Source organism: Odocoileus virginianus, chromosome 29, assembly GCF_023699985.2.
Source record: "Odocoileus virginianus isolate 20LAN1187 ecotype Illinois chromosome 29, Ovbor_1.2, whole genome shotgun sequence".
Lineage (NCBI taxonomy): Eukaryota > Metazoa > Chordata > Mammalia > Artiodactyla > Cervidae > Odocoileus > Odocoileus virginianus.
The window spans coordinates 7,851,449-7,862,217 of record NC_069702.1 but is presented as its reverse complement, the minus strand read 5'-3'; the positions used below and the strand labels follow the sequence as shown (position 1 = coordinate 7,862,217).

The 10,769-nt window shown below is 40.2% G+C and overlaps 1 pseudogene; it reads left to right on the top strand.

Moving 5' to 3' along the window:
- The first annotated feature begins 5,895 nt into the window (after positions 1 to 5,895).
- LOC110144682 (M-phase phosphoprotein 6 pseudogene) lies at positions 5,896 to 10,561 on the top strand (annotated as a pseudogene).
- The last annotated feature ends 208 nt before the right edge of the window (positions 10,562 to 10,769 follow it).

The following is a 10,769-nucleotide window of genomic DNA, read 5'->3' as shown; positions in this document are numbered from 1 at the left end:
AACACATCTGACATTTTTGTAACTTGTAATACTTAACACACACTTTCATGTATATTATCTTACTGAAGGCTTAAAATATTAATGAATCAGCCTTTATTATCATTTACAGTGATGAGATGACTTCATCTAGGGGACTTGATGTAATAAAATGGAGATTCAAATTTAGTTCTTTTGATTTCAATCTCAGTGACCTTTTGCTTGACTCATTGCTGCTTCTGGTTATTATCCAGATAATGAAGTGACAAATTGGTAACCTTTCTAAAAGGTATCCCTTAGTAGACTGACTTGTGGGACCTGCGTGAGGGAGAAGGCATTAGGTATAATCTTGCCTAATTAGTCATAATCTTGGAAAGTTGGCTGACTCATGAAGAGCATCAGGAAGTGGGAACTCCATGTATCAGCTCCTGGAGAGACTGAGAGTCTCAAGCAAAATTGTTCAACCTAACAGATGCCACAAGCAGAGATCAGAGCCAGAAAGGAGAGCCAGAGATGAACAGACCTCTAGGATGGCCCCTAAGTTGCAGGATGAGCCAGGCCAGAACTGAGTAGCAAGTCTGAGTGAGACACAGCATGGCGGAGCACAAGAAGCAGTGATCAGTGTGGAATCTGGTGGACGTGAACTTAACTCAGGTGACTGGGTCTAACTGCAGTCCTAGTTTAGGCCACCCATGTTGTTTCTATCTCGGTGATGTAGTGCTCAGGACAGAAGGAGGAAGAGGGAATAGAAATTTTTAATTAAAAAAAAATATCCATTTTCTTCCTACTCACCAGCTGATTTCTGGCAGTAAACCTGGATCATGACCCAGAGAAATGCATGCTTTGATAAAAGAAATATCTCTCAATTTCTAAATAAGAGGAGATTGCTGAAGTTGCTTCTAGACAATGCCCTGAGTGTGATAAAGGATGAAAAGGGCAGAAATTAACGAAAGACAAGCAAGAAGAGAGGATGAGTTCCTGAAGGTAAGTGATGACAGCCTTGCAATTTTGCTATGGGCTTGCAAAGAGTTGACTCATTGAAAAAGATGATGATGCTGGGAGGGACTGGGGGCACGAGGAGAAGGGGACAACACAGGACGAGATGGCTGGATGGCATCACCGACTTGATGGATATGGGTTTGAGTAAACTCCGGAAGTTGGTGATGGACAGGAGGTCTGGTCTGCTGTGATTCATGGGGTCGCAAAGAGTCGGACACGACTGAATGACTGAACTGAACTGAACTGAACTGAGCTGTCTTCCCTAGCATTGAAAAGGCAATAAAACACAGTGATTAAGAGTACAGACTGCCTGGGTTTGAATTTTTTGTGTCTACCTTTTACTAGCAATATATTTTGAAATGAAAGTCCCTCAGTCATATCCTACTCTAGGATACATGTGACCCCATGGAATTCTCCAGGCCAGAATCCTGGAGTGGGTTGCCTTTCCCTTCTCCAGGGGATCTTCCCAACCCAGGAATTGAACCCTGGTCTGCCACGTTGCAGGCAGATTCTTTACCAACTGAGCCACCAGGAAGTCCAAGAATACTGGAGTGGGGAGCCTGTCCCTTCTCCAGAGAATTCTTGACCCAGAATCAAACCAGGGTCTCCTGCATTGCAGGCAGATTCTTTACCAACTGAGCTAAACATTCTGTAAAAAAATTTCTAAATTTTTCTTCTGTAAAATTGAAATGATATAGCACCTAGTTCATAAGTTGCTGTATAATATTTAAACTACCACTTTTATAAACTAGGACTTTTTAAATTTTAAAAAAGTCCTATTTAAATATTAAAGTAATTATATAATATATGTGATTCATTTGGACTATCAAACCCCCAACAAATTTCAGTTATTTTAGTGAGAGAGGACTTTGATGGATGAGGCATTTTGGGAAAGTACAATAATTTGCACCAGCAGAAAACCAGATTGAATGTCACAATTTTAGGATACAGTGTAGACACTCCAGGGTCTACAGGAAAAATCTGGACTTTTTAGCATGATGCTAAGACCTGGACGTATGTTAATGAATTTCCTACCCATATTTCCGGTTTACCTTTCCATCTTCCAGTCCCAAACTAAGTAAAGTATCTGCTATACAATAATGTATCCATTAATTCAACAAATAGTTATTGAGTGTGTATCCTTTGATGCAGTGGTCTGTCCCAAGCATCAAGATACGGTGAATAGAATGTCCTGCCCTCAGAGAACTTCTGTCCTAGTGGAACTCACTTGCATAGTTGCTAATGTTTATCTGTGTTTCCTGGCTACTGTGGGTTGGAGAATGAGTTTCATTTTTCCTCTCCCTAAGTGGCGAGAAACCTAAACCTTTACACACTTATTTCCTTTGGATATTCTTAAAAAAAAACTGAGCTTCCTGCTGGTGCCTGCTACCCAACCAGCTACCAGCAGGGCCCCTTGAGGGAGAGTTCAGATTCCTATGTCCACTGGTGAGCTGAACACAAGACCCTACCTTCTCCCATCTGGGGACTACTTAGACTAACAGTGAGTCCTGCTATTGGCTTCTTGTTTCATTTTTGTTTTCTTTGAATTATGTGTGTATGTATTTTTTCGCTGCCCTGGGACTTTGTTGCTGCATGTGGGTTTTTTTGGAGGCTACATTCTAGTGGCAGTGCATGGGCGTCTTGTTCCTGAGTCTTCTCTTGTTGCTGAGCGCTGGCTCTAGGGCACGCAGGTTTCAGTAGCTTCATCTTGAGGGCTCTAGAGCACAGGCTCAATAGCTGTGGTGGCACATGAGCTCAGCTGCCCTGCTGCACATGGGTCCTTGTTTCCATAATAGGAATTGAAGCCACATTCCCTGCATTGCAAGGTGGATTCCTAATCGCTGGGAAGTTCTCTGCTATTGATTTCTGATGCACTGTCCTGAAAGTCCCCAACTACTCGTAAAACAAACTGGGATACCATTTATTCAGTCTCCATCAAACCTGTCTGCCCCTGACCCAGTTATACTCTTCCAGACTGACTCTCTCCTTGGGCTTCTTGTAGGATTTTGGCAGAGGCTTCTGTTCTTCAAAAGTCACCTCTTTCTCCTAAGGTTATTGCCTTCCTGAATGCCCTGCTATGTACCATGCCTGGCACACCAGTGAAGACCTAATAAACATTTGTCAAATGAACTCAGGTGGTCTGCAAAATGATCTTAGGGGGTATGTGAAACAATAATTTGTATTTTAATCCATTCATGTTTAATGTTCTAGGAAAAATGTCACTTAAATGGATAGATGAAAAATTTTTTAAGTTTAAAGATCACCAGCTTTAACAGGAGCCCAAACTGATAAACATTTTGGTACCACTGACCCAGTAGCTGATAATACAAGCTTTATAGTTTAACTGGTTGGGTTTTCATCCTGGTTCAGACACAAACCAGTTGAGTGACTGTAGGAAAGGACTTTCTGAGCCTCGGTTTCCTTATTTAAACATGATCTAATGATAGTACTGGGCTTCCCTGGTGGCTCAGATGGTAAAGTGTCTGCCTGCAATGTGAGAAACCAGGGCTCAATCCCTGGGTCAGGAAGATCCCCTGGAGAAGGAAGTGGCAACCCACTCCAGTATTCTTGCCTGGAAAATTCCATGGACAGAGCCTGGTAGGCTACAGGCCATGGGGTCGCAAAGAGTTGAACACGACTGGGCGACTTCACTTTCACTTAATGATAGTACTGACCTTATGTGTTGCTGTGAGGAGTAAATGAAATAGAAAATGTGTAATCCATGTGAAATGCTAAACAAACCCTGTAGCAGATGCATGTGACTGTTCGGTAAGTGATGGCTATTTATCCATCATTGCTATAATAACATAGGTCCCACCCTGTAACTCTTGGTTCCTATTCTGAGTACCATTGAATGGAGAACTCAGGATGCCGTCTTGTTCCAAAGAGCTTACATGGGAATTGGAGAAGGTCTGGGGGTGTGCAGGTAGATCCCGTTGGTAGATAGGTTGAGAGGAACCTGGGATATGGAAATAGAGAACTGCATAGGACCAAGGAGAAACTGAGGCCTGGGCAGATGTCCTATAGCTTAGCTTATGAGCACATCTCCCAGGCAGTAGAGTGAGAAGACTGAAATCTCTTCTAAAGATCCTAATATTGCTTTGCCTGGCCAAATTATTTTAAATGATGCACTTTAGGTCTTTAAAAAATGACCTGACTTTTCTCAGTCTTCTATGAGTGCTCAGTTTATATACAATTCTAGGAAGGAGAAATTCTGCACAGCAATTAAAAAAAAAAAACACAAACATAAATAAGATTTGTTTAACCATAAAACTTAAAGTTGGTTAGTCATTACATTGTATTTTAACCTGATCTAAGCAAGGCCGTGCACATATGCTATATAAGCTTTTTCTCTTCTAAAAATATCTCATAACCATCCATAAGAACAGTTAAATATAGATATTTTGTTTTTATGGCCTTTATTTCTGAAACATGAAAGGTTTTATGCTTCTAATCCCTAGACAATGTTTCCATGGTGTTTCTGTTTATCTTGCATTCTACTTCAAGCCATGTTTTGGGGGAAAATGCAATGGTTTTAGGAAAGGCTGAAGTGATTTTCAATTATCATGAGTGAATCTGGGACTGGAGAAGTCATTTATCTCCCCTGATCTTAGACAATCGCTCTGCGTGACAGGAGTTACTCTGGTTGGTTTCTTACCTCTTGGCTTCTTTTAAATTCTCTGCGGCTGCTCTCACTTCCTCTTGTGTTTCTTTGTTTGCTGCAGTGAGATTCAATGGGGCTTACCTAGACTGGTTTTGTAACAATAAAGAGTTGTTTAGTTGAAAGTTTTCCAACATCAGAGTTTCATCATGCAAAAAAATAACAACCCTGGAGTCATTTCCAACGACCTTAGGGTGGATTTGAAGAAGAACTCTGAGGAGGTGAGAGCAGTATTGAAAAATTTTGCATACATTCCTCCCCAGGCAGGGAAACTTTGTGAGTGTGCTTCATGTTCAATCAGAAAACAACTCCACACTTAGAAGGCCTTGACCCTGGTTTAATGTTCTGCTGCCACCGTTTGGTATTCTTAACAGTTTTTGAACAATTCCTTATGAAGTCATAGGCTGCTCCAACTCCAAACTAGATGCCACAAGATGCTTCAACTGCTGTGAGCACCACCTCCTACTTCTTACCCTCCTGGATGAAGTCACAGTTCAAGGGTCATTCTCTCTGCATAATTTTCTCTCCCTTCTCCTAACAGACTAGTCACTCACTGTCTCCACGTTTCCATAGCAACTCATGCACACCTTTGGAATTGCACTTTTTGTTCTGCACTACTTGTGCAGGTGTGATTTTCTATCTATCTCAACCATGAACTCCAGGGAAGGGATCAGGTCTGAGTTTTTCCTTTTGCTCATCTTTGACTGTGTGGATCACAACAAACTGTGGAAAATTCTTGAAGAGATGGGAAAGAGACCAGCTTACCTTTCTCCTGAGAAACCTATATGCAAGTCAGTCAGTCAGTTCAGTTGCTCAGTCATGTCCAATTCTTTGTGACCCCATAGACTGCAGCACACCAGGCTTCCCTGTCCATCACCAACTCCCAAAGCTTGCTCAAACTCACGTCCATCGCATCAGTGATGCCACCCAACCGTCTCATCCTCTGTCATCTCCTTCTCCTCCTGCCTTTAATCTTTCCCAGCATCAGGGTCTTTTCCAAGGAGTCAGTTCTTCACATCAGGTGGCCAAAGTATTGGAGTTTCAGCTTCAGCATCATTCCTTCCAATGAATATTCAGGACTGATGTCCTTCAGGATTGATTGGTTGGATCTCCTTGCAGTCCAGGGGACTTTCAAGAGTCTTCTCAAGAAGCAACAATTAGAACCAGACATAGAACAACTGACTGGTTGAAAATTGGGAAAGGACTGACAAGGCTTTATATTGTCATCCTGCTTATTTAACTTATATGCAGAATACATCATGAGAAATGCCAAGCTGGATGAATCACAAGTCGGAATCAAAATAGCCAGAAGAAATATCAACAACCTCAGAGATGATATCATTGTAATGGTAGAAAGTAAAGAGGAACTAAAGAACCCCTTGATGAGGTGAACAAAGAAAGTTGAAAAAGCTGGCTTGAAACTCAACATTCATAAAATGAAGATCATGGCATCCAGTTCCATCACTTCATGACAAATAAATGGGAAAAATGGAAGCAGTGACAGATTTTATTTTCTTGGGCTCCAAAATCACTGTGGACCCTGACTGCAGTCATGAAATTAACAGCTGCTTGCTCCTTGGAAGGAAAGCTATGACAAACAGTGACATCACTTAGCTGACAAAGGTCTGTACAGTCAAAACTATGATTTTTCCAGTAGTCATGTATGGATGTGACAGATGAACCATAAAGAAGCCTGAGTGCCAAAGAACTGATGCTTTCAAACTGTGGCGCTGAAGAAGATGCTTTAGAGTCCCTTGGACTGCAAAGAGATCAAAGCAGTCAATCCTAAAGGAAATCAATCCTGACCATTCATTAGAATGACTGATGCTGGAGCTGAAGCTCCAATACTTTGGCCATCTGATGCAAAGAACTGATTCATTGGTAAAGACCCTGATGCTGGGAACAATTGAAGACAAAAGAAAAATAAGAGCAGCAGAGGTTCAGATGGTTAGATAGCATCACCAACTCAATGGACATGAGTTTAAGCACATTCTGGGAGATGGTGAAGTCCAGGGGAGCCTGGCATGCTGCAGTTCTTGGGATCACAAAGAGTCGGACACAACTCAGCAACTGAACAACAATGACGATGAGAAAATTTTCAGTAAGTATTAACATCTTGCATTCAGCAGCATGACACATTCGTTTCCCTTGTGCATGACTCTTTGTACAGGATACCATTATCCATTCTTATTCATAAGGGTGTAGCACCCTTATCCATTTTGGAAGGCCCAGCTAAAGGTCACTTCTTCTGAGAAGACTTCCCTTGAAGGTAAAAGAAAAAGGTCCACTTTCCTCTCTGTGCTATTGCAGCACTAATTTTATAGACTTGTGAGGGTTTGAAATGTATATTTCCTCAACCTGACTGAGAGTACCTTGAAGTTCATGCATTAGTCAACTTTATATCCCAAACCCTGGCTTGGTACTTGGAACAAAGAAAAAAAAAGAAAGAAGGGAAGAAGGAAAGGAGGGAATGAAGGAAAAAAAACTGAAGTAAGAAAGCAAAAAGAAAGCAAGAAAAGGAAAATTCAAAGGAACAAATTATATAGTGGCATGATACCAAAATGATGACTTGATAGATGAAAACTCTAATTGAGTAGTTCAGCTGTATTATCTCATATGCTACGAGTTGATCAAGTAACTTTTTCTTTATATCCTAGTGTGTGGAGGAAGAACAGGGCACTCTAATGTAATTGATTTTTTAGCACAAAGTTTAATTTTCTAGTTGCATGCATTTCATGGATCCAATTAAATCAGAGCTCATATTATTCACTGGATACGAAAGAGAAGGCTTAAACTTTAGGATAAAAAAGTAGCTCCCTTAAAGTATGATAGATGTACTAATTTATATATTTTATAAAGTAAATCACATGTTGTGTTTAATGCAGTGTATATTCTTGAGACCCTTGTTAAATATCAGTTGACTACAGATGTGTGGGTTTATTTCTGGAGTTTCCATTCTGTGCCATTGTTGTATATGTTCAGTTTATGCTATTACTGTACTGTTTGGATTACTGTAGTCCTGTTATATTTTTCAAACCATGATTTCTTCCACTTGGTTCCTGTTCAAAATTCCTTTGACTACTTTTTAGGGTCTTTTATGGTTCCATATGAAGTTTCAAGCTTTTTTCTCCATTTCTGTAAAAAAAAAAAAAAATACACTTAAAGTAGTTTAAAAAAAGAAAAAATCACTTAACTTTCTCCCTGCAAACCCTGTTTAGTAAGTACCACTATCAACACTTTCCTAATGAGAAAACTGAACTTAGGAAAGCCGAATATCTTGTTTAATGTTATTTGACTGATAAACAGCCTTAGAACCAAACAAATTTCATTTTTTCCAAACATATATTTTGGAGTTGTGGCCGAAGGGGTGGATTGGATGTTACTGAGGCTAATAGGTTAAATTCACTTCATTTTAAAGATTCAGAATGCAAAAGCCCATTCTATTTATTGGGTGCCAACTAATTCTGATAATAATCCATTGTAAGTCTGTGTTGGCTAGAGTCTTAACTGTTTAGTAGCAGTCATTTTTAACAAGCCCATAACATTGCCATTACATGAATTATACATGGTTTATAAAATGATTATTTAGTCAGTGGAAAATTAAATCCGTCAGTGTTTTTCAAATCTGAGCTAGGACATTCATCAGAAAAACTGTTAAATTTTTAATCAACTGTACAACAGTTGATGTAGCTATCAGCCTAAATTGCTCTTTCTCTGTCATTCCCCTTGTTGCAGAATATAGTGTAGAATTACCAGCTCTACAATGCTAATTGATTTTTTTTCTTGCAAAGATTTAAGACAGAGTGACATGCCATCCAGCACTGAAATAAACAAGTTGCATGAGCATCAAAGACACATTTCACATACACTGAGTGTAATTTAACATTTTAGGTTATCTTTTATTAACTTTATTCCCAGCACCTCAAACTGTAGTCCACCATGGTCCAAGTTTACACTGTAAATATTCAGATGCAAACAATACTGTACTAAAAAAGAATATAGTATCTTAAAGGATGATAAGAATTATGAAAAACATAGTATAAGAAAAAGAAACTTCTGTTTGTATAGCAATAACATAACATCATAAAAGAGTAGATTCCTCAAATGCACAAAAGAATGACCCAAACTCCATACAGGAGTAAATCAAGTGATTTAGACAGTTTCTGTCTTGAAAAATAACAGTAAATCTCTCTTTTTTCAGTGCACAAGTTCTCCTGATGACAATCAAGGGCCATTTTTGTGCTTTTCTTTCAGAAAATTCATTTATTTATTCCTTCCAATTTGTCTTTGCATCCATTTAAAGTAACACCTTCACAGGTAGACACAGGCAAAGAAGGGCCCTGAGAACACTTCTCTGCCTGCAGCTCTGCCAGAAGCACAGCTGGAAGGAGGAGTCAGAAGATCCAGTGCCCACCTCTGCACTTGACAGGGCACTGCCCACCCCAGGCCCCAGCTGCTGTCACTCCATGGGTTTCTGCCCAGTTCTACGTCCTCTCTGGCCTTCTCAGGCCTGATGTATTGTGAACAATAGCATGTTTATCTAAACCAGGATTTCTCAGACTCAGATGTTCATGCAATTCACCTGAGAGTCTTGCTGAACTGTTGATTCTGGTTTTGCTCGTTTGCATAGTGAGGGACTCTATCTGAGATAAGGATGCACTTGCTCAAAGCCCTCCTGGTCTGTCTCCAACATTTTTGATCAAACCATTGTCTGGAGATAAACATTCACCGTTTCCCTAACATACTCTGTACATACTCTGCTTCCTCTGAAACATCCTTCCTCCTTTCTCTACCTGATGAGAGCTTGTTTCTCTTTCTAGATAGAATTCAAAAGGGATGCATGCTCTATTCCCTGCCTGGGCAGTCCCACTCAGGCAAAAGTTGTTGCTCCTTCCACTGACCTAGCGTTTCTGTTGTAACAAAGAAGAAAAAACCTGACTCCAAACCCCAGCTATTCCTTTAGATTTATCTTTACACTCCGTTGCCCGTGCTTGGTTACGCTGTCTGCACCTTCTGTGAAAGAATGTTACCTATAACCTGAAATACACCGGATAGCTCATTCTCAAGGCTCTGACTTTTAAACATATAACACTTTTCTGTTCATATAGAGACAAACAGAGGATAATATTTTTGGAAGTTTATAGGAACATCCTGTTCTGACCTCCATGGGCAGCTACAAGAGAAAAGGATTGCAGCATCAAGAAGTCTGCAGCAAGCAGCCACACTCCCTCCCCTTTTCTATAAAATAATCTTGAATTCTAACTCAGGTAAGATGCTTCTTCGGAGCACTAGTCCACCATCTTCTTGGTCTTCTGACTTTCCAAATAAAATCACTATTTCTTCAGTTGCAGACCGCGGCGCCCTGTGGGAGTCAGTACGGCGGCCGAGCGCAAAACGAAGTTGTCCAAGAACTTGCTGCGCATGAAGTTCATGCAGAGGGGACTGGACTCGGAAACCAAGAAACTAGAAGAGGAAGAAAAGAAAATCATTAGTGAAGAGCACTGGTACTTGGATTTGCCTGAGCCGAAAGAGAAAGAGAGTTTCATTATATAAGAGCAGAGTTTCTTGTGTGGAGATCTTCTCTATGGAAGAATGTCATTCAGAGGATTTAATCCTGAGGTTGAGAAATCAATGCTTCAGATGAACGCTAAGAGCAAAGCAGAAGAAGTTGAAGAGCAAACAGTGGAACTCGATGTGTCAGATGAAGAAATGGCTAGAAGATATGAGACCTTGGTGGGGACAATTGGGAAAAAGTTTGCCAAGAAAAGAGACCGTCCCATTTACGAAGAAGGCGAAAATGGAGACATAAAACCAATTAAAGCAAAGATGTTCTTAAAGCCCCAAGATTAAAGTGGAGGCCTTAAGATATGGCTCAGGGATGAGAGCATATTTTGGAACTCACTCTGTCAGTTCCTCTATAGTTATTCGTGTCGTAATGTTTATTTGTAAAGAAATGTACACTTTTGGAAACATGTTTGTTCCATGTTTTTGGAACAGACGTGTGATGGATGTTATACATCCTTTGCTTAGTGGTGTTTATCAAGAGTGGACTTTTAACCCTTGGTCTTCAAATGTACATAGGTATGTGGTAGCTCTTTAAAGAATATTTTATCTCAGATTTTTTTTTTCTAAT